The sequence below is a fragment of the Quercus robur genome, chromosome 2 (assembly GCF_932294415.1).
Source record: "Quercus robur chromosome 2, dhQueRobu3.1, whole genome shotgun sequence".
In the NCBI taxonomy this organism is placed as follows: domain Eukaryota; kingdom Viridiplantae; phylum Streptophyta; class Magnoliopsida; order Fagales; family Fagaceae; genus Quercus; species Quercus robur.
In genome coordinates, this window is record NC_065535.1 from 29,099,070 (window position 1) to 29,124,322 (window position 25,253).

The following is a 25,253-nucleotide window of genomic DNA, read 5'->3' on the forward strand; positions in this document are numbered from 1 at the left end:
ACCCTCCTATATCGTTCTCTAGTTACAGATCATTCCCGTGTGATTAATCTTTTTTTTTTTTTTTTTCATTTACCTCTTTCTATATTAAAAATAACAATAAAAATTTCATGACCACCGCACACCCTTGGCGCGTTGGTCACTCTATAAGTATAAGTGCTTGTGGGATGTAGGAGGGTAAGGGCTAGAGTTCAAGTCTCCAAAAAGGAAACTCACACAAATATACAATTACACTGTGTTTGGTTGGGGTGAATTTAGGAGGGATGGAAAACATAGGAAGGAAAATGCGAAAATGCTAAGAAAAACAGTGTTTTCCACTATTTGGAGAATGAGAGCGCTGGACGGCTGGAGTCAAATAAAAAAATAAAAATAAAAATAAAAAAACAAACAGAAAGAGAGCGCTGGAGAAAAAAGAGAGAATGAGAGCTGTGCTGAATGAGGAAGAAGATAAAAAAGAAGGGGGATAGGGATAAGGAAGGACAACGTGTGGAGGAAAAAAAAAAAAAAAAACCGTATGGATGAAATGAAGGTTGGGAAAATGGGAAATAATATAATGAATAAAAAATCCTAATTGAGAAATGTTACCATAATATTTTCACAATAAATTTTAGTAACAAATTATTATTAGTTAATATTGGTGAGTAAAAAAATAATTTCAATGGTGGGTTCAAATTAAAACTAGTAACTTTCCACATAAATTTTGTTGTGAAAATATTGCGAAAAATGTTGTGGATGTAACACTTCTCATTGAAAAATATAATTGTTGGTAAATTTTATATTATTTAATAACTACAAATAAACCTATTTCTTACCTATTATGTAACAAAGGTATAATAGTTAATTTATATAAACTATATTTTCTATCCTCTCATTTTTCTTTTCAACCAAACAAAAGAGTTTTCCACCCTTCCGCTTTTCCACCCCTCCAACCAAACGCACATGAGGGAAAACTAAATATTTTCTATCCTCCCACTTTTCCACTCCTCCAATCAAACAAACTCTTAGATTAGAGTAGAGTAGAAATTCTATCTTGCATAAAAAATAAAAAAATTGTGTCTATATATATATATAATTTTTTTTTTTAACTTTTTGAAATTTTTACTATAGCTTCCAAAAGCTTGGACCAAATTAAAATCTCGATTTTTTTTTTTTTTTTTGCTAACTTAAATCTTAATGCATATGTTCAATTTAAGGTGTCAAAATAGGCGGGCGGTAATCTCCCCACTAAAGAGGCAAAATTTTCTTATTCTTTGCTCTTTTACATATGATTACAACAGGTTTCTCAAAAAAAAACATATGATTACAACAGATGATAGCTGCGTATATATATATATAAACGAAGTGTTACAATGGCTTATGCACTTAGCAATAAATTAAGCTTCATCCCCAAAACCTCTCCTATGGTATAAAGGAGTAGCCGCCAATCTAAGAAAAAACTCTAAAATCTTCAGTCATCTACGAAACTGTATCTAGCCTGCTCCTCTGTGCTTAACAAAACGTTTTTAGCAGCCCAACCAAGTCCCAACATTTGTTCATTCAACAGAGACAAATCCCTTTGGGCACATCACTCGCTATCCTCGATCACTTTGAACCATTCATTGAGAACAAAATCAAGCGAGTCACCAACTCCAAGAATGTTTTCCCAACTGCTCACAAGGAGGGCCTTACGGACGTAGCATGCCTAAACAACATATATATTATTACAAATTACACCAAGTGTAAGATTATTTAAAGTACATAAAGGGAAATTAGCCATAGACTAGGTTTCCATTCAACCAGCAATGGTAAATAAATTAATGAAATGGTAATGGTGTGCGTTTTACACAATCAAATATCAAAGCTCTTAAAAAAAAATCCAGTTACCTGCAACAAACCCATGATAATATCTACAGTGCAAGCCCCTTCCCGTAGACAAAGAAGTATACCATGCTACAAGTTCATAAATAAGGGGACAAAAGAAAATGAATTTGTGAGAACATCTCTATAGGTATGGTGCTCCATGATTAACTATGTGACAGCCTAGGTCATAAGTTCCCTGATATACTCACCTGCTTAGTTCTTTTTGCTCCTTTGCAGAAGATCTCCATGCATATAAAGTAATAATCCTCACCACTTGAATATTGCATTGCCATCATCGACAACTTGGGTATCTGATCCTTCGGATTTAAGCACCCTATTCTGATGGGCCATATTGTTTTGTCTGACTCAAACCGCAATAATTGGGTATAAGCTTCACTATTGATGTGCACTAAATTCTATAGCAGTATATATCATAGCATTATACACAGCCAGAGAAACACAGTAGTGAGACCTCACCTTTGCTCCACAAAAAATCAATTCCTTCCTCTTTACTCACTTCTGCAGGTGAAGGCACATATCCTGACTCAATCCAAATATTTAGTATGATCTCAAGTCTATCCTGAACATAAAAGTGAGGTTACAGTCAGATCATGAGCTTCGTAATTTTACGAAGAAAAAAAGTATTAACACATATGTTGTAAATTTTCTGAAAGCAAAATTGTCCACGGAAGGATCATAGCCTTTCCCCCTGTTCTTTTTACCCACTACTTGAGCCCACGTGTCTGGGTGCATATTATGATTTGTAACATGAAGGAGGCTATTTAGTGTGAGCCTTAGGAAGCAAAATCAAATTGAACCTAGGAGCAGTGACTGAAGAAACCTTTCATCCTAAAACCAGGGATGTAGCAAATGCAGTCGAACACTTATCTTATGTGTAAGCAAAATGAAAAGCCAACGAGTAAAGCAAAGGCATTTGAATATGACAGGATAATTAGCTATTAAATGTCTTTAATCTAACGTGGACAGAAAATTCTACTAATAAGTTCCAGCTGTCTAAAACTGGCCCACTGAGCAAAAAATCTGGATAAATAATGGGTGTGGGTCATGTATATAGCACAGATGGAGGACAGAATCCTGTGTACCTACGAAGTTTCCCAAAAGCAAAAACACATTAATGTAACCAGTCAATTCAATCACTTAAACACTCCCCGGTCTTATAAAACTTACTAACACTAACCCACCTTTGTTAGTGTCTGCAGATGGACATGCTTAAGCCCCTGATATATTCCGAAAAGGTCAACTGCTGAGAAAATGAGGTATATAACAAAAGGTAAACCTGCTTGCAAGCTTCAACATTATGAAAACATTGAAAAGTCAGGAAACCATGGAAGCAAAATTTTCTATAACAAATATGGTACACATGCCAAGCACAGGTAAAAATAACATGTAACATTGTTTCTCCTATAAATAAAAATAGGTACCATTCACGTTTTATAATTTTATTAATTAATCTTACTCAAATTTAAGACAGCAATTTTCAATTTCAAGATTTTACTTCCATAGTATGAATGAGAACCTTTAGTGACAAGCCAATGGAAGTCAATATAATCATTATCAGTACCTAACTGATAACATACCAATGAGGCAGGATGTTATAATATAGTTTAGCAAAAGTATAAGCAGACAGTCACACCCATGTGAAGGTTTTAATATTACTTGGTTTCTAACTCATAATAAGATTTAATTTAACAATATAGTGAGTTCAAAAATACAAATGGGAAGAAAACCTTTGATTGTTCTTCAGTAATATATTCAGAATAGCAGCAACCAAAAGGCCAAGGTTATCAAAGCAGACTGTTTGAATCTGAAACCCATACCAAAAATTAGGATATAATTCCATGTTATCAAAGAAAAACAAAACATGCTAGGGAAAATTATAACAGACCTGTGCCTTTGCAGAAACTTCACCAAGGTTATCTGATATTGCAAAGCTTCGGCGAATAGCTGTCTGCTTAAACAAAGTAACAACATTAAAACTACATATAAAAAGCTGGAATATTCTGTTACAAGCAAAAATGCTTTCCAAAGCACAGTAGTCTCTTGATTAATTATGAAGCAGGTAAGTCAGTAAAGATTTATCCAAGTATGTCTTAAATCAAGCTGTAAACCCGCCATACTGTTGTTAGAAATTTAAGTTTGAAGAAAAGTTGTTTCTGTTTGAAGAAAATAGCAAAGCATTAACAAGTATTTTTCAACTTCTGAGGTTGAAAACAAATGATCAATACAAGAATACCTTTGATAGAACAACAGGCTGCCTTATACATATTTAATGTTTTAAGTAATAATATCTCTAAACATGGCCTGAAACTGCTGAAAATTTTGAGTTATCTTTAAAATAGACTTTGGTCCACTTCTTTAATAATATTGATGTTCTTTTCAAGACAACAATATTCTTTATGCTTTTTTTATTATTGGTACTTCAATTTTTTCCCTTTTCCCGATCTTGACACTCATTTGATTCATTTTATTGCAAGAGATAGGGTATCTAATGGTGCAATGTTTTCCTTGAATGTAGCATGGACTCTCAAAAAGTAGCCATAATTTTTTTATGGCCACATCTGTCGTCAAGCTTATAGCATTTAGACTATTCTTTGACTCCAAATTAGTACCAAAAAAGGAAATAAAGCAACAGCAAATACAGAGGAATATTATTGGAAATATAACAAAGCATTAACCTGAGAAAATTTTAGCAAAGAAAAGGGTTTTTTTTTTTTTTTTTTTTTAAGTTATGTGACACTGTAACATCTACTGTTCCCGGCTCCAGCAAGTAATATGATAGCAATCAACAGAATTTTTTTTTGAAGATATGACAATTCTAGTTACAAGAAAAGGGCTTGAGCCTTGAGGTCTAAATACTTACATTAGTTGCTAGGTAGGATGCAAGGCTTATTTGTTTGGCAATGTTGGCAACAGATGCAAGAAGCAAAAAGTACTGAGGAAAGACAGGAGTCAGCAGCTCCACTCCAATGCTTAAACTGAACATGACAGATGCTGAGAACCTAACTCTCTTCAGACAGGATAACAAAAAATAAATGATCTGCCAAAGCTATAGATTTCAAATTCTAGAGAATACAAACAAGTTTTCCCATCTTGCAGTTCAACAATAACTGCCAATAAAGAGGCTTATATATATAAAACCAATTATATAGAACATTTTAACTGAATTCTAATGGAATAGAAGTCATACCTTCAAATTGGTATCAAAAGCAGATGCTAGGCCAGCAGTCTAGATGCACCTACTTAGCCGTCCAAGTCCATCCTTCAAGACCCAGTTAAGGGCAGCAGCAGAGGGAAGTGAACGAGAGTACCCAATTCCTATAGCTCGTAACATTGCCTGATATCAGTACATTCTAAAAATACTTAGAAACCACACATAGCAAGTCTTCATCTCAACAGTAAAAGGGTTTGGGAGAGAGCACTGAGCAGAGTTTCAATAAAACACTTATAACTTTCTATATGACTTGGTGAATATTCTCAAACTCACCAAACCTGATAAACACAATATCTGAATTGTTTCTATAATTCAAAAGACTTATTACTCAATGTATATCAACAAGCATCCATCAAAGCTTTTAAGTTCAGTTCAAACGCATAACTAAAGAGGTTTAAACTATTTCTCTAAATATAAACATATTCCAACAACACCTTTACACCATAATCATAAAAATTCTATACAAACAATCACATTTGAGCTCAAGGCACCATATATGCACAATTAGCCCAAAAGATAACACTTAATCCACACCATTACCTTTAAATTTCAATACAATTATTCAACCCCAATATATATATATATATATATATTTAATATTGTAATGCAAAATTTTATTACCTGAGTGGCAAGCACCTGGAGTGCAGAACTGAAAACCTGGTGTAAAAGCTTCCACTTCACATAGTCCTTGTAATTTCCACTAACTTGCTTTGGAATAAAGAAATCCTGAACAGCTGAACTACAAAGTCTGAACATTTTCCGAAACCCATCATCAAAATCAAACGAAAATGATGACACACCCCCATCCACACAAACCAATTGCAAATGATTCCCATCCCAGAAGTACCTAGAAACACTACCAGACCTCCGAATCACCACCGGGAGTCGACTTGGAGGGGCAGGTTTGGGTTTGGATCTTGTTAATAGTTCAATGTCTTCCTCGGGTTCATAGCCGAGCAGGATTCTCAATGAATTGGTTAGGGTTAGGGTTTTGAATCGGTTTTGGGGTTTATAATAAGGAATTGATTTCCTGGTTATGCAATTGGGTTCCAGAGATTTCCATGGAGGTGGAAAATGGTGGGAATTGTAGGCTGTGTAGAAAGTGGATTGCATGAGAGAATTGAGGGCGTGAACTTAGTTTTACAATTTGGGGCAATACTTTCCTGCCAAAACTCAGTGTTTTTCTTCTAATGGTTGTGGTTTATGAGGTTATCTTACCATGTATTACAGTATACTCATTGCCTACTATGTACTGCACATAGCTGGAGGGAAAAATAAAAAATAAAAAGGTATCATCAGAGAAGTTAATTGAGTGGCTGCTTATATAAATTACTAGAATAAATCAATTTTCAAGCATTGAACAATAGAAACCTAAGTACGAGGTCAATTTAATATGTGTGTGTGTATTATTTTCAAAATTTTAGTAGGTTGTGCTATATCAAGAACTTGTTTGTTTTAGTTTTCTGATTTTATCTTTAAACAAAGTGAAATATTAACTATTGAAATCAACACACCTTTTTTTTTCCCAGTACTACCCATTCCAAAAGGTGGCTTCTTGTCCATCTATTCTTTTGGCTCACTTCCATCCTCTATGCAAATGACTCAGACAATTGCCAAATGCATCAGTGCTGACCATGTAGCACAATAGTTTGATTTCACTAATTATATAAGACAAAATACAAAAAAGTATTGCCATAGAGAAGCTCAACCCTATGATATATCAAAAGTCCAATTTTCAAGAACAATCAAAGGAATTCACTAAAAAAAAACAATGCAAACAAAAAAGGAACAAGGTGAGCCTTAGGTGGATGATTAAAAAGTCAAGACCAAGGAAGAAAACACGTTAGTGCTATAGGTCAATTTAACAAGCATTTGAAGTTATAAACCTTCCAAACCATTTACTTCTATCATTCCAAACAACTTTAATGATATACGGGAATAAATTCTTTATTCTTAATTCCAAAGATGATTGAAGAGTCAAAAACACTAACCACTACATTAAAAATAGTTTAACATAGAAATTAAAATTAAAGAAAATGTTTGTAATCCACAAATGAAAAGGCCTTATAATAATACATTAAAATGTTCACAGCCAACAATATCCACAAATGATTATTGTTTTTTATTTTTTGCTAGGTAATTGTGGGGGATAGAACCACAATACAAGAACACAATAGGGGCCTGGCCCCAGTTGCCAACTGGCCTAAAGGCCATTGGCGATTCCTACTCATTATGAGTGTAAACCAGCTCAAATAAAGGGTTGTTTTTCATAGGGCAGTAAATTCAACTGGTATGAACAGGTATATGCATGCTCCACAGCCCCACCAATATATCACATTAACATGAAATCATTTAAATGGGATTGTAATTTGCTTTGATTTGATTTGATATGCCTTGAAATCTAGTTGCATCATGGACGGCCAACCCCAAAAAGGAGACAAATAGACATTTAAAAAATTTTATATTTTCAATCTAATGAGATTATAGACTCATCCAAACATAAAACATCATCCTTCTTAACCTAGACCACCTAATTCCAGATTATCTACAATAACAAAACATAACAGGAAAACAACCAAAGTGATCAATTTCACATGATACCAGTGGCATCAATCATGTTCATATAGTATGTGAGGTGTATCACATCAAAAAAAATATAGCAATAGCCCAATAAGCCTAATTAGATTTCGCAGGAGAAAAGGGAGACAGCCTAGTTTTACCGAATGGAAACCTCTTAGCAAACAACCCAAACAAGAGAAGACAAGGAACTTCATCTCAATTTAAATTCTATGGAAACAAATTTGTTACCCACAACACTCTGATCAACCAGTGCCCTGCTCCCTTGCCAATATGATATATTATTGCTCAAGGAAATCAAGGTATCAATTACTTTTCGTGAGATAACACTAAATCCACAAATAAAGTTAGCCGTTCATGAAACATATTACTCAAATTTTATCAGCAAAAGCTGAAACTTGTATTTCCTTCTTAACCAATGAAGAATCAAGATAGAAGACAAAAGATAGATAAAGCATGTTAAATGAAACCACATCATGCACTAAAGATTTTATACCAATTACTTTTCGTGAGATAACACTGAATCCACAAATAAAGTTAGCTGTTCATGAAACATATTACTCAAATTTTATCAGCAAAAGCTGAAACATGTATTTCCTTCTTAACCAATGAAGAACCAAGATAGTAGACAAAAGATAGATAAAGCACATCATGTACAAAATATTTAATACCACCTTATCTTCCCCACTGCCTGTTTCATGTAACCTATAGCCTCCAACAACTATCAATCTCAATACAGCATAACATAAAAAATGACCAAATATTATTTGTTTGGAATTTTCAAAAGAACTGAACTGATACATCAGACCAGTTAAGGAACTCACACAAGTAATGAAGATAATAATTGGTTACGGAATGAAAACTCCAAAGTCCAAATCCACTTTTTGTTGTAAAATCAGAAGCTCAAATGCCAAGATTGATTGTGAAATATTATAGGCTTTAGAAAGATCTCCAAGCAAATAAAAGGAACAAAGAAAATATGAAAGAAAAGTAGACACAATCACACAAGAGAATTGGTGCGGACACGAGGTACAAGCCCCCAATTACACACACCCCCCAATTACACACACGTATAGGAGGAAAAGCAAAAAGAAGACGGCCCAAGTTGCGGCCTTATGGATGGAGCCTATTAGTTATTGGGCTTGAGACTAAGCAAGCCCAAGCATTTAATAATTAGGGTTTTTTTATGCATTTTTATTGTTAACTATTTTAAACACTTTTTCTGATTATTGTAAGACAGTTTTTGAGAATTATTAAAAAAAAAAAAAAAACATGTGTTTCAGTTTTTGCTTGGTGCTGACTCCAAGCAACCCTTAGGTGCTAACTCCTAGGGTTTATTTTGTGGTTTCCTTGTTCCATTGAAATAGTGTTGTTGTCCTACGTCAGTTTTGGTATCAGAGCAAACTTCCGGTCCATACAACACAACCGTAGACAACCACTTGAAAGCAAAACCATCAAAAGAGCAAACTAGCCAAAGATGACAGTACCTTTCAAGTTTTTGCCCCATGAGATCTTGAACAAGCCCAAACCAGCCCCTGTAATCCGTATATTCCCGCAAGCCCCACATGAGTTTCCCATCCCCAAGCCAACAAAGAAGCCAATAGCGCCTCCTAAGCCTGTGACCACCTCAGATCACAGAACCCACAACCCACAAACCACCAAAAAAAAAAAAAAAGGAAAGGTGACCCATGCAAGCCCACCATCTACCGAAACCCACAGATCAACACTTAGCTGCCGCCGACGCCATCACCACCGCTGAGGACGTTGACCACCTCCATGTCTCGCCACTGCTGTCTTCCTCGTCAATGCTGGCGCCCCCATCGTCACACCGCCACAGTTGTCGGTCCCTAGCACCGCAAGCCCATCACCGGTCTCTTTTAGTTTCTGTGGTCTTTCTTTTTAGTCCATGGTTTGAGTTCCTTTTAGAGTCTGTACTTTGAGTTTCTTTTTAAGTCCGTTTGAATTTCTTTTAAGTCTATGTCTATAGTGTCTTAAAGAAGCAATATATTTTATTATTTTTGCAAAAAAAAAAAAAAATTCAAAGGGAAAGAAAGTATTGTTACTGTGACAGCCCATTGCGTGTATTGGGCCTTTAAATTGTTCATCCACAGGTACACTTTTCCTCCATTCACTTGAGGACCAAAGCCCGTGACTATCTAGTGCAACAAGTTGGCCACTGACCAGGGTACAACTCTTACTCTCTTTTTGGTGGGTTCAATTTTGTCTCATTGAAAAATATTATCTTTATATTTTTTATGTGCATATCCCACCATACCCCACTGGCCTACCCATTTTGTGCTTAAGTTAGCTATTTCATTATTTGTGCTTTCTTTTAGTACCCATTATAAAAAAATAAATAAAAAACCAATTTCTTTGAAATATTTGATTCTCATTATTAATTGTGGAGCTTATTGGAAATTGACTTTTATTTGGGCTATCTCTTAATATTGTGAACACTATCACTATTTGACTGCAATTTATTCCTTTAATTCATTGATATAATCTCTACATGCACTCTTGTTTGACCTTAATTTTACATTAAGAATTGGTTACTTGAACTTTTGTGAATCTCAATTGCATTCATAAATATAGTGTGCCTGCATCTGCATAGTGGTCGCATCATGTCAAACTCTGAACATCAATCCACTTCCGAGCCTAGGCCCTCCTTAGAGCAAATCATAGAAGACCTAGCAAAAAGTGTCCATAATTTATTGGATATGGTTGAGCGAATTGAAGCATCTCAAAGAGAGACCATTAACCATGAAGGAGATAACATGCTTAGGCAAAATAATCACGATTACTTTAATAGGGCTCCAAACTTTGAACTTGATCACTATAATCACAATGGCCCTAGGGATTATGATGATAGGATGTTCAAGGAAAAGATAGAAGCACCCACCTTTGATGGCTGCCTAGACCCATGGGTTTTCACTGATTGGTTACATCAGATAGAGAAATTCTTTGACTACTACCATTGGATTGAGAATAAGAAAGTGAGGTATGCCAGGATGAAGTTAATTGGAAGAGCCGACCTTTTTTGGGAAGACCTTGAGGATACCCTTAGGCGACGGCATAAGCCCCCCATAGGGCATCAATAGGATTAGGCAAAGACTCATCAAAAGGGGTATCAGGAATAGCTTTGAGGCTTTTATAAGCAACTAGATCCTCAATATTAAAGGAGGAGCTAATACCATAATCGTAAGGAAGGTCAATGGCATATGCATTTGGGCCCATTCGTTTCAATACCTTGAATGGTCCAGCACTACGAGCCTGCAATTTCTTAACGGTCCTAGAGGGAAACCGTGAATCCGAATCATGACATAATCTCCTACCTGAAACTCTGCATGACGCCGATGAATGTCAACATGAATTTTATATTGAGAATTACTTGCCTGAATTTTTTTGCGAATCTCATTATGCAAATCATGAATATGTCGTGCATATGTCTTAGCAGATTCAAAAATCCTAACATGTGGGGACATGGGCAAAAGATCTAAGGGCTTCCTAGGTGTATATCCATGCACAACCTCAAAAGGACTAGCGGCTATAGACCTATTGACAGAGCTATTATATGCAAGGTGGGCTACACGAAGAATTAAATCCCAATTCCGATTGGCTTCACCCACTAGACACCGAAGGAGGTTGCCTAGACTATGGTTAACCACCTCAGTTTGACCATGAATTTGAGAATGAAATGCTGTGGAAAATTTCAATTTGGTGCCCACTAAATGCCACAAGGTCTTCCGAAAATAACTCATGAAGCGAACATCCCCATCAGACACTATGGTTTTAGGAAGACCATAAAGTTTGACAATCTCATCAAAGTAGAGCTTTGCAATCTTAGAAACATCAGAGGTCTTAGAACATGGTAGGAAATGAGTCATCTTAGAGAAGCGATCAACAATTACAAAAATGGAATCATGCTTCCTAAAAGTGCGAGGCAAACCTAACACAAAGTTCATACTCACATCCTGCCACGGGCGACCTGGCACAAGTATAGGCGTGTACAGGCCAGTGTTTTGCTTGCAATGTTTGGCTAGTTGACATGTACGACATTAACCAACTATCTTGGCAACGCCCCTCTTAAGACCAGGCCAATAGAATTGACGTTCCACTTCCTCAATTGTTTTGTCTCGGCCAAAACGACCTACAAGGCCTCCCGCATGTATCTCCCAAACTAGGAAATCTCTCACTGAAGACCGAGGGATACATAACTTGTTGGCTTTGAACAAGTAACCATCTTAAAAGGTTTAATCATCTAGGATTGGCCGTGAGGCATTACTTAGGCTAGTGTAGAGCTCCCCAAAATCTGGGCATGACTCATATTCATCCTTAAGTCGTTTAAACCCAATAACCTTAACACTCATGACAGATAGCAAAGACACCCTTCGACTTAGTGCATCAGCAACCTTATTCTCAACTCCTGCCCTATGTTTCACCACAAAGTAGTAGCGTTGCAGAAATTCAACCCAACTACTGTGCCTAAAATTCAGTTTCTTTTAGGAATGGAGATGGCGCAAAGCTTCATGATCAGAGTAGATAACAAATTCTCGAGACAACAAGTAATGGCACCAATGCCAAAGAGCTCGAATAATGGCATAAAACTCTTTGTCATATGTGGAGTACTTTTGCTTAGCATCATTCAACTTCTCACTGAAATAAGCAATCGGGTGGCGCTCTTGACAAAGTACTCCGCCTATACCAATACCTGAGGCATCACACTCCACCTCAAAAGGCTTGGTAAAATCAGGGAGACGCATGACAGGTGTCTCAATCATTTTTTGCTTTACCTCATTAAAAGCCTTAGAAGCAGCTTTAGTCCAAACAAACTCCCTTTGTTTCATGCAATCAGTGATAGGGGACATAATGGTACTAAACTCCTTGATAAATCGACAATAAAAGGAAGTGAGCCCATGAAAGCTTTGAATTTCATGAATATTTTTGGGCTCGAACCAATCCACATTCGCTTGAACCTTTTGGGGGTCGGCAAAAACTCCATCAAAGAATACTATGAAACCTAGGAAGAAGACTCTATCCATGAAGAAAGAGCACTTCTTGAGGTTGCCATATAAACTCTCCTTCCTAAGGGTAGTACAAACTTTAGTTAGGTGGTCTAAGTGTTGCTCCCTAGACTTACTATAGATAAGGATGTCATCAAAGTACATAACCAAGAATTTTCCCATAAAAGGCTTGAGCACTTGAGTCATCACTCTCATAAAGGTACTAGGGGCATTGGACAATCCGAAAGGTATGACCATCCACTCATATAAACCATCCTTCTTCTTGAAGGCAATTTTCCACTCATCACCAGAACGAACCCTAATTTGATGATAGCCGCTTTTCAAGTCTATCTTGGAGAAGATCATTGCTTCAACCATCATATCCAACATGTCATCCAACCGAGGGATAAGAAAACGATATTTCACAGTGATCTTGTTGATAGCACGACTATCAGCACACATCCTCCAAATTTCATCTTTCTTTGGAGTTAAGAGTGCAGGGACTGCACAAGAACTCATGCTTTCACAAACAAAATCCGTCCTAAGTAGTTCTTCTACTTGCCTTTGCAACTCGACATGCTTTGCAAGACTCATCCTATAGTGAAGCAGGTTAGGTAAGGTCGCTCCGGGCACAAAATCTATGGCGTGTTATATGTCACGCATGGGCGGTAGATGATCGGGGAGTTCCCCAGGGAAAACATTCTTAAATTCCTAGAGAACTAACTTCACTTCTTCAGGTTACTCCTCACGGGTCTCTCCATGAAGTTCCTTGGCAACTAAGACAAACACAATAGATTCTTGAATTGCTACCTTTTCAAATGCCGTTGGGCTTATGATGTTCAGGCCTTTCGCCTTTGGTGCCTCTATCTTCTTGCTCATGTTGATTGGCTTGGGTCTCAAAGGATTGAGCACAATCTTCTTACCTTCAAATATAAATGAGCAAGAATTGAATCGCCCATGAAGGGTGACATCCAAATCATAAAGCCAAAGCCTACCTAAGATAATATGCCCTACATCCATGGGAATTACGTCACACCATATTTCAGCCTTGTAGGTGAGGAATTGAAGTGGGACAACACATCTTTCTTTAATGGCTATGGAGGAGTATCCACCCAAGAAACTTTATATGGGTTAGGGTGTGGGGTCAGTTTCAAGCCTAGGCAGGAGACAACATTAAAGGACACCGCATTAATGCAACTTCCACTATCTATAATAACCTTGCAAGTTGTCCCCACACTTAGTGTAAGTTTGGAAGATGGCACTCTTTCGCCAATCATCAGTGTCCCTTTGCTCTGCCAAAGCACACGTCACCACATTCACTCTAAGGACACCAAAGTCCTTAAAGTCATCAACCTAGGGAGAGATGGCTCTAATGCATGCGAGATAGCTAGGATCATCTTCCCATTCTGCCTCAACATCTTGGGTTTCTTCAACAATTGGATCATACAATAGCTCCTCAACATTTTCAACATTTTCATTATCCTCTTGAATGACAAGGGCCCTAGAGGAACACCTAGCTGCGATGTGTCCAACCCCATTGCATTTGAAGCATTGGAGGCGAAAGCCTAATTTTGAAGGCTCATTGACCACACCTTTTCCCTTGTCCTCTTTTTCTATTAGGGTGCTATTAGGGTTGACCTTAGGGGGTAAGGCAAGTCTAGATCTGCTATCAAAAAGTTGAGGGTTGGTGGGAATACTCCAGAGCTCAGAACGTTGCCAAAAGATAAATTTGGATGCTAATTCACAATTCCTAACGAAGTCATATACTTCTCTTAAGGTAGTGACTCCTCAGGTGATAATCTCGCCTAGTAGGTTAGCATTTTAAACCTTTCTTGAACCTATTGAGCGTGACAACCTCTTCCTCGACTATTTGAATTCGCCTCTTGAACTCCTTAAACTTCTCTATATATTCAGCCACAGAAGCAATGCCTTGCTTTAGGCGATCCCATTCCTCAAGGAAGGAGCTCCTATAAGTTCGAGGAAGATAATTCCTCGAGAGTGCATCCTTTATCTCAAGGCAATCAATAATGGGGGGCTCACGTTGTCGCCTAAGGGTTTCCTCAAGGTCTTCCGAGAAAAGGTCGGCTCTTCCAATTAACTTCATCCTGGCATACCTCACTTTCTTATTCTCAACCCAATGGTAATAGTCAAAGAATTTTTCCATTTAACGCAACCAATCAGTGAAAACTCATGGGTCGAGGCAACCATCAAAGGTGGGTGCTTCTATCTTTTCCTTGGACATTCTATCATCATAATCCCTAGAGCCATTGTGATTATAGTGATCATGTTCAAAGTTTGGAGCCCTATTAAGGTAATCGTGGTTATTCTGCCTCAGCATGTTATCTCCTTCATGGTTAATGGTCTCTCTTTGAGATGCTTCAATTCGCTCAACCCTATCTAGTAAATTATGGATACTTTTGCTAGGTCTTCTATGGTTTGCTCTAAGGAGGGCCTAGGCTCAGAAGTGGATTGATGTTCAGGGTTTGACATGATGCGACCACTATGTAGATGCATGCAACACTATATTTATGAATGTAGTTGAGATTCACAGAAGTTCAAGTAATCAATTCTCAATGTAAAATTAAGGTCAAGCAAGAGTGCATGTAGAGACTAGATCAATGAATCAAAGGAATAAATTGCAGTCAAGTAGCAACAGTGTTCACAATATTGAGAGATAGTCCAAATAAAAGTCAAATTCCAATAAGCTCCACAATTAATAATGAGAATCGGATATTTCAAAGAAATTGGTTTTTTTTTTTTTTTTTTTTTGGAGAATTTTAGAATGGGTACAGAAAGAAAGCACAAATAATAAAATAGCTAACTTGAGCACAAAATGGGTAGGCCAATGGGGTATGGTGGGGATATGCACATAAAAAATATAAAGATAATATTTTTCAATGAGACAAAATTGAACCCATCAAAAAAGAGTAAGAGTTGTACCCTAGTCAATGGCCAACTTATCGCACTAGATAATCACGGGCTTGGCTCCTCAAGTGAATGGATCTAACTTGAACAAATGGACCTGTGGAGAACAATTTAAGGCCCAATACATACAATAGGCTGTCACAGTAACAATAATTTCTCTCTTTTCCCTTTTTTTTTTTTTTTTTTGCAAAAAAATAAAATACACTGCTGCTTTAAGAAACTACAGGCACAGACTTAAAAGAAATTCAAACGGACTTAAAAGAAACTACAGACACGGACTTAAAGAAACTCAAAGTACAGACTCTAAAAGGAACTCAAACCACAGACTAAAAAGAAAGACCACAGAAACTAAAAGAGAATAGAATCTCTAAAAAAAAAATTGCTCAGCAATGGGCTTGCGGTGCTAGGGACCGGCGACTGTGGCAGCACAACGATGGGGCGTGGGCATTGACGAGGAAGACAGCGACAGCAAGACATGGAGGTGGTTGACGTCCTCAGCGGCGGTGATGGTGTCAGCGGCAGGTGGTTGATGGGTCGGTGGCAGCTAAGTGCTGATCTATGGGTATTGGCAGCTGGTCGGCTTGCGTGGGTCACCTTTCCTCGTTTTTTTTTGTGGTTTGTGGATTGTGGGTTCTATGATCAGAGGCGGACACAAATGGTGGTCACCGACTTGGGAGGCACTATTGGCTTCTCTATTGGCTTGGGGATGAAAAACTCATATGGGGCTTGGGGGAATATACGGATTGCAGGGGCTGGTTTGGGCTTGTTCAAGATCTCATGGGGCAAAAACTTGAAAGGTACTATCATCTTTGGCTAACTTGCTCTTTTTGATGGTTTTGTTTTCAAGTAGTTGTTTATGGTTGTGTTGTATGGGCATTACTTAGGCTAGTGTAGAGCTCCCCAAAATCTGGGCATGACTCATAATCATCCTTGAGTCATTCAAACCTAATAACCTTAACACTCATGACAAATAGCAAAGACACCCTTCGACTTAGTGCATCAGTAGCCTTATTCTCAACTCCTGCCTTATGTTTCACCACAAAGTAGTAGCGTTGCAAAAATTCAACCCAACTACTGTGCCTAAAATTCAGCTTCTTTTAGGAATGGAGATGGCGCAAAGCTTCATGATCAAAGCAGATAACAAATTCTCGAGACAACAGGTAATGGCGCCAATGCCAAAAAGCTCGAATAATGGCATAAAACTCTGTCATATGTGGAGTACTTTTGCTTAGCGTCATTCAACTTCTCACTGAAATAAGCAATTGGGTGGCACTCTTGACTAAGTACTCCCCCTATATCAATACTTGAGGCATCACATTCCACTTCAAAAGGCTTGGTAAAATCAGAGAGACGCATGATAGGTGCCTCAGTCAGCTTTTGTTTTACCTCATTGAAAGCCTTAGAAGCAGCTTTAGTCCAAACAAACTCCCCTTGTTTCATGCAGTCAGTGATGGGGGACATAATGGTACTAAATCCCTTGATGAATCGGCGATAAAAGGAAGTGAGCCCATGAAAGCTTCAAATTTCATGGATATTTTTGGGCTTGGGCCACTCCACAATCGCTTGAACCTTTTGGAGGTCGGCAGAAACTCCCTCAAACGATACTATGAAACCTAGGAAGACGACTCTATCCGTGAAGAAAGAGCACTTCTTGAGGTTGCCATATAAACTCTCCTTCCTAAGGGTAGTACAAACTTGAGTTAGGTGGTCTAAGTGTTGCTCCCTAGACTTACTATAGATAAGGATGTCATCAAAGTACACAACCAAGAATTTCCCCATAAAAGGCTTGAGCACTTGAGTCATCACTCTCATAAAGGTACTAAGAGCATTGGACAATCCAAAAGGCATGACCATCCACTCATATAAACCATCCTTCATCTTCAAGGCAGTTTTCCACTCATCACCAGAACAAACCCTAATTTGATGATAGTCACTTTTCAAGTCTATCTTGGAGAAGATTGTTGCTCCAACCATCATATCCAACATGTCATCCAACCGTGGGATAGGAAAACGATATTTCACAATGATCTTGTTGATGGCACGACTATCAATACACATCCTCCAAGTTCCATCTTTCTTTGGAGTTAAGAGTACAGGGACTACACAAGAACTCATGCTTTCACAAACAAAACCCTTCCTAAGTAGTTCTTCTACTTGCCTTTGCAACTCGGCATGCTCTGCAAGGCTCATCTTATAGTGAGGCAAGTTAGGTAGGGTCACTCCGGGCACAAAATCTATGGCATGTTGTATGTCACGCATGGGCGGTAAATGATCGAGGAGTTCCTCAAGGAAAACATCCTTAAATTCCTGAAGCACTGACTTCACTTCTTCAAGTTGCTCCTCACGAGTCTCCCCATGAAGTTTCCTAGCAATTAAGACAAACACAATGGATTCTTGAATTGCTACCCTTTCAAAGGCCTTTGGGCTTATGATGTTCAGGTCTTTTGCCTTTGGTGCTTCTGTCTTCTTGCTCATGTCGATTGGCTTGGGTTTCAAAAGATTGAGCACAATCTTCTTACCTTCAAACATAAATGAGCAAGAATTGGATCGCCCATGAAAGGTGACATCCAAATCATAAAGCCAAGGCCTACCTAAGATAATATGCCCTACATCCTTGGGAATTACGTCACACCATATTTTGGCCTTGTAGGTGAGGAATTGAAGTGGGACAACACATCTTTCTTTTATGGCTATGGAGGAAGTATCCACCCAAGGAACTTTATATGGGTTGGGGTGAAGGGTCAATTTCAAGCCTAGGCGGGAAACAACGTTAGAGGACACCACATTAATGCAACTCCCACTATTTATAATAACTTTGCAAGTTTTGTCTCCACACTTAATGTAAGTTTGGAAAATGGCACTCCTTCGCCAATCATCAGTGTCTCTCTGCTCTGTCAAAGCACACCTTACCACATTCACTCTAGGGACACCAAAGTCCTTGAAGTCATCAACCTGGGAAGAAATGGCTCTAATGCATGCGAGGTAGCTAGGATTATCTTCCCATTTTGCCTCAACATCTTGGGTTTCTTCAACATTTGGATCATACACCAACTCTTCAACATCTTCTACCTTTTCATCATCCTCTTGAATGACAAGGGTCCTAGAGGGACATCTAGTAGCAATGTGTCCAACCCCATTGCATTTGAAGCATTGAAGGCGAGAGCCTAATCTTGAAGGCTCATTGACCACACCTTTTCCCTTGTCCTCTTTTTCTATTGGGGTGCTATTGGGGTTGACCTTAGGGAGTAAGGCAAGTCTAGATTTGCTACCAAAAGGTTGAGGGTTGGTGGGAACACTCCGGAGCTCAGAACGTCGCCAAAAGATAGATTTGGATGCTAATTCACAATTCCTAGCAAGGCCATATGCTTCTCTTAAGGTAGTGACTCCTTGGGTGATAATCTCGCCTAGTAAGTTAGCATTTAAACCTTTCTTGAACCTATTGAGTGTGACAACCTCTTTCTCGACAATTCGAATTCGCCTCTTGAACTTCTTTATATATTCAGCCACAAGAGCAGTGCCTTGCTTTAGGCAATCTCATTCCTCAAGGAGAGAGCTCTTATAAGTTGGAGGAAGATAATTCCTTGAGAGTGCATCCTTTATCTCAAGCCAATCAGTAATGGGGGGCTCATGCCGTCGCCTAAGGGTATCTTCAATGTCTTCCTAGAAAAAGTCAGCTCTTCCAATTAACTTCATCCTAGCATACCTCACTTTCTTATTCTCAGCCCGATGGTAGTAGTCAAAGAATTTCTCCATCTGACGCAACCAATCAGTGAAAACCCATGGGTCTAGGTAGCCATCAAAGGTGGGTACTTCTATCTTTTCCTTGAAAATCCTATCATCATAATCCCTAGGGCCATTATGATTATAGTGATCATGTTCAAAGTTTGGAGCCCTATTAAAGTAACTATGGTTATTTTGCCTAAGCATATTATCTCCTTCATGGTTAATATTCTCTCTTTGAGATGCTTCAATTCGCTCAACCCTATCCAGTAAATTATGGACACTTTTTGCTAGGTCTTCTATGGTTTGCTCTAAGGAGGGCCTAGGCTCGGAAGTGAATTGATGTTCAGAGTTTGACATGATGCGACCACTACATGCATGCACACTATATTTATGAATGCAATTGAAATTCACAAAAGTTCAAGTAACCAATTCTTAATGTAAAATTAAGGTCAAGCAAGAGTACATGTAGAGATTATAAATGAATCAAAGGAATAAATTGTAGTCAAGTAGTGACAGTGTTCACAATATTGAGAGATAGCCCAAATAAAAGTCAATTTCCAATAAGCTCCACAATTAATAATGAGAATCAGATATTTCAAAGAAATTGGTTTTTTTTTTTTTTTGGAATTTTAGAATGTGTACTAAAAGAAAGCACAAATAATAAAATAACTAACTTGAGCACAAAATGGGTAGGCCAGTGGGGTATAGTGGGATATGCACATAAAAAATATAAAGATAATATCTTTCAATGAGACAAAATTGAACCCACCAAAAAGAGAGTAAGAGTTGTACCCTAGTCAGTGGCCAACTTATTGCACTAGATAGTCACGGGCTTGGGTCCTCAAGTGAATGGATCTTACTTGGACAAGTGTACCTGTGGATGAACAATTTAAAGGCCAAATACATGCAATGGGCTGTCACAGTAACAATACTTTCTTTCTTTTCTTTCCCTTTGATTTTTTTTTTTTAATTTTTAATTTTTTTTGCAAAAATAATAAAATACACTGCTGCTTTAAGACACTACAGACACGAACTTAAAAGAAATTCAAACGGACTTAAAAGAAACTACAAACATGGACTTAAAAGAAACTCAAAGTACAGACTCTAAAAGGAACTCAAACCACGGACTAAAAAGAAAGACCACAGAAACTAAAAGAGACTGGCGATGGACTTGCGATGCTAGGGACCGGCGACTATGGCGGTGCGACGATAGGGGTGCCAACATTGACAAGGAAGATAGCGGCGGCGAGACATGGAGGTGGTCGATGTCCTCAGCGGTAGTCGATGTCCTCAGCGGCGGTGATGGCGTCGGCGGCAAGTGGCTGATGGGCCAGTAGCAGCTAAGTGTTGATCTATGGGTTTCGGCGGCTGGTGGGCTTGCGTGGGTCACCTTTCCTTCTTTTTTTTTTCTTTTTTTTTTTTGTGGTTTGTGGGTTGTGGGTTCTGTGATCAAAGGCGGGCAAGGAAGGTGGTCACCGGCTTGGGAGGCACTACTGGCTTCTCTATTGGCTTGGGGGTGAAAAACTCATGTGGGGCTTGCAGGAATATACGGATTGCAGGGGCTGGTTTGGGCTTGTTCAAGATCTCTGGGGCAAAAACTTGAAAGGTACTATCATCTTTAGCTAGCTTGCTCTTTTGGTGGTTTTGCTTTCAAGTGGTTGTCCACGATTGTGTTGTATGGACCGGTGGCAAGGGCGACCAGATTCTGATTGCACATGGATTACTCGAGATGAGCTACAGCGACTGGATCCTGACTTGTTGGAGTATTATCAAAGCTCTTTAGATTTCCACTCGACGGGGTCGAGTTCTTCTCACCCGGAGGGAGTTGGTGCGGACACGAGGTACAAGCCACCAATTACACACACGTATAGGAGGAAGAGCAAAAAGAAGACGGCCCAACCTGTGGCCTTATGGATGGAGCCTATTAGTTATTGGGCTTGAGACTAAGCAAGCCTGAGCATTTAATAATTAGGGTTTTTTTATGCATTTTTATTGTTAGCTATTTAATCACTTTTTCTAATTATTGTAAGACAATTTTTGAGAATTAAAAAAAAAAAACAAACGTGTGTTTCAGTTTTTGCTTGGTGCTGAGGTGCTAACTCCTAGAGTTTATTTTGTGGTTTACTTGTTCCATTGAAATAGTGTGGTTGTCCTACGTCAAGAACAACAACAATTTATGCAGTTCAGCAATAGCCTATGTCCATGGGTGACAACAAAGGAAATTTTCACTAACAAATTTGGAGAATACAAAGATGATGTAAAGGCACTCTCACATAACCCAAAACCCCAATACACCCAAATAACTCTCTCACAATTAAAAAGATTAGGGGCTGCACCTAATACAAAGAGTAATTTTTCTCTACATTAAATTTTCTGCATAGCACCCTTATAGAGTTTTCCCTCTAACTAAATCAACAAACCAAGACAAATACAAACTGCCACAAAGCACAAACCAAATAGAGAGCTACCTCACAAGCTAATTTACGACACACCAAACTAAAGAGCACAAACCAAAAACCAAAGGTGTGACACAGCTTTCTCTTCAAAAAGAGCAAAACACAACAATGCTATAGTCATGCACAGGAAGACAAACAATCATTCAAGCCACATGTTAACAAATCTCCACCTTGGCTTTAATTCGATCAAGCATCACAAACAAAATTTGCAGGCCACCAAATTTAATCAAATTTCTCTCCACCTAGGCAAAACTTCTAACAAGACACAAATGTCTCAATTGCCGAGACCAAATTAGAGCTCAACCAAAAGCAAAGTTAAAATCACCCAAAGCTACCTCCAAATGTTCTAATAGGCACCAAATGCCTGTGAAGATGGTGCCGAATCACCCCAAGATATCTCCGACACGAAACTCCTCCATCACCTCCTACAAAACCCCTAAAGGCTAATTCAAATCATAAACACCAATCAAGTCCAAGCAATGCTTCAACTTGTGCAATGGAACTGGATTAGTCATCATGCCAATTGGATTATTTGCAATCCCAACGAAACTAACAACATGATGCTTTTCTAGCAAGCCCCCACCCATTTGTGTGCACATAGTCAAGCATTCCTATTGTTTGACGAACTCCTATGCCAACCTTGACTTTAGTTTGCTCTCCAAAATACAATGCTCATGAAATTCTAATTTGTAGGTGTTGATACCCTTTAACAAGTCTTGCTTCCCAAGCCCATGCAAATCATTCTCACCAGCATGTCCCAAAAGTCAAGAAGTATACGAATCAACCTCCCCAATTATATCAAAAACTGTGGTTACTCCACCTATGACTTTACTCCCTTTGACGAAAGTCATGTTCCTTTGACATGTGCCCATCATCACTACCAAAGAACCATATAATACCTTCAAAGTTCCATTCCCAATAATAATATTGAAACCCTTGGATTCTAAAAACCAACTGAGATGAGATTCTTCTTCAAGTCTGGTACATATCAAACTTCATTCAAAAAACAAACTATTCCATCATGCAACTTCAACTTGATTTTACCCATCCCCAAAATCTCACAAGTTTGATCATTACCCATGAAAACTGAACCACATTCTAACTCGTCAAGGTTGTAAAACAATTCCCTATTGGGAGACATGAAAGGTACAAGCAGAATCCATAGTCCACTCATTTGAATGGAAAACAAATGATGAACCAATCGATGCAAAATCAGAATCCTCATCACTACTACGTACTACAATAATACATTTGCATTGGAATCCTTCTTGTCCTTATTCCTCAAAAGAGGACAATCTTTCTTCCAATGCCCCTTATTGTGACAATAGGCACACTCATCTTTCCCAACTTTCTTATTATTAGACATGCCTCTAAATGCATCCCTATGGCCCTGCTTAGCTTTCTTATTATACTCATTATTAGCCAAAGCATTGGTCACATCATCAAATTTAATCTCATCCTTTCCATACAGCAATGTAGTAATCAGATTATCATAAGTATCCGGCAGTGAGTTCAAGAGAAAGAAAGCTTTATCCTCATCACTAATATCAACATCTAAGTTTTGCAAATCAGTAAGTATTTTGTTATAATTATTCAAGTGCTCAGACATAGAAATATCTCTGCGGTACTGGAAACGGAAGAGCTTCATCTTCAAATACTGCCGCTTCCTCACACTCTTGGTCTTGTACTGGTCCTCCAATTTCTTCCACAACTCTTTAGCCTTCATCTCCCTCATAACAAAATACTTCTAATCCTCAGCCAAATACAAGCGGATGTTGCTGCAAGCTTGTCGATTGATCTTTTCCCAATATTTATCTGACATCCCTTCAGGCTTGTCTTTCAAAGCAATATCCAACTCTTGTTGAACCAATACATCCATAACTTTGCATAGCCACATGCCGAAATTTTTTGTTCCATCAAATTTCTCTAATTCAAATTTGGCATTAGAAACCACGGTCCTAACTGCGAAAGGTTTTGTAGAGGAGTCACAGAACTCACTCGTCATAATTCTTCCCAATAATCAAATCTCCAAACAAATAAAAGAAGAAAACCCAAAAGAAAAATAGACACAATCACACAAATGAGATTACCAAGAATTTACGTGGCTCGGCAATAGCCTACATCCAAAGGCCGCGAGGACGAAGAAATTTTTCACTCGCACTCCCACATAAACCAATTCACTCCAATACAGCCAAATAACTCTCTCCCACAAATACAATGATTATGAACGGTAACTTAAATCAACAAAATCAAACCAAATAAAAATTTCCACAGAGCACAGAACAAATAGAGAGCTACCTCACAAACTAATTAACGGCACACACACGACACTAGAGAGCACGAACGAACAATTATTGAAGCCACGTGTATCACGTAAATAAACTAAGCATCAAACCCAATTTACAAGAAAAGAAAGAAATGGTTACCTGAGATTATATGAAGGCAAGGATTCATTCACGATAGCGGCGCCAAAATAAGAAGAGACTACTGGTGTTGAGTCTTTGAGAGAGTATAGAGTATAGACATGGGGTGGGTTTGTTTCATAATTTAGTAAAGCAAATACTTAATTAGAGGGTAGTTTAGGCATTGTGAACTTATAAGAAACACTTTTGCCGCCTTTAACGCAAAAATAAAAATATAAAATTTATTCAATTTCGCGCCAAATTTTTGGATAATTTGGGTTTATGGTGTTTTTTGTTTAATAAACAATTTGAGTTTAGTTAAACAATATTTACTTATAAGAAATATCATATAAGTTTAACTCCAAAAAAAAAAAAAAAAAATTAAACCAAAATTGGTAAATTCTTGTTATTTTATTAATAATTCTTTAAATTTTATATAGATTTTTTTATTGTGATTTTTTAACTTGTTTTTCAAGATTTAAATTAGGAAAATACCAATGGCACTATAATTTTTAATAAATAAATTACCAACGGATATGACAAAGAGTGTGATTCATATCGTACCACTTGTGCAACATAATAAATGAATATTTTATTACTTTTTTTTTCTTAAAGATATTATCACTTGCACCTACAAATATTTTGTATTAATTAGGTGAATAGGAAGAAACGTGCAGTTGCTTTTGCTTATATGTATCCGGGATCCTAAATGGATATGTTTATATGGGATCCTACGAATATAGGTTTACACTGATGTTCATGATGTAATGGTTGTTGTCAAAATGCCATCGATATTGGTGCCAAACATGTCCCAAATGATTTAATACTTCTTTCCAAGCATACTAAGGAGAGTTGTCTTATCCTTGGTAACTTGGATTAGCTTATAGCTAGTATGCTGCTTGCAATAATGCTACTTTTGTTTCTTTGTATTTTTGGCTGTGTTTGGTTGCTGTAAAACGTTTTTTGGAAAATACATATTTTCCGGAAATTAGCAGTTGCTGTAAAACGTTTTCCGGAAAATACATATTTTTCGGAAATGCTAATTTCCGGAAAAGGAAAATATTTCTATGTGTTTGGTTGCATTTCAAAAAATTTTCCGGAA

General features: G+C 37.8%; 1 pseudogene; it reads right to left on the reverse strand.

The window, feature by feature from the left end:
• Positions 1 to 1,210: 1,210 nt before the first annotated feature.
• LOC126713216 (protein root UVB sensitive 4-like) lies at positions 1,211 to 24,361 on the reverse strand (annotated as a pseudogene).
• Positions 24,362 to 25,253: the final 892 nt, after the last annotated feature.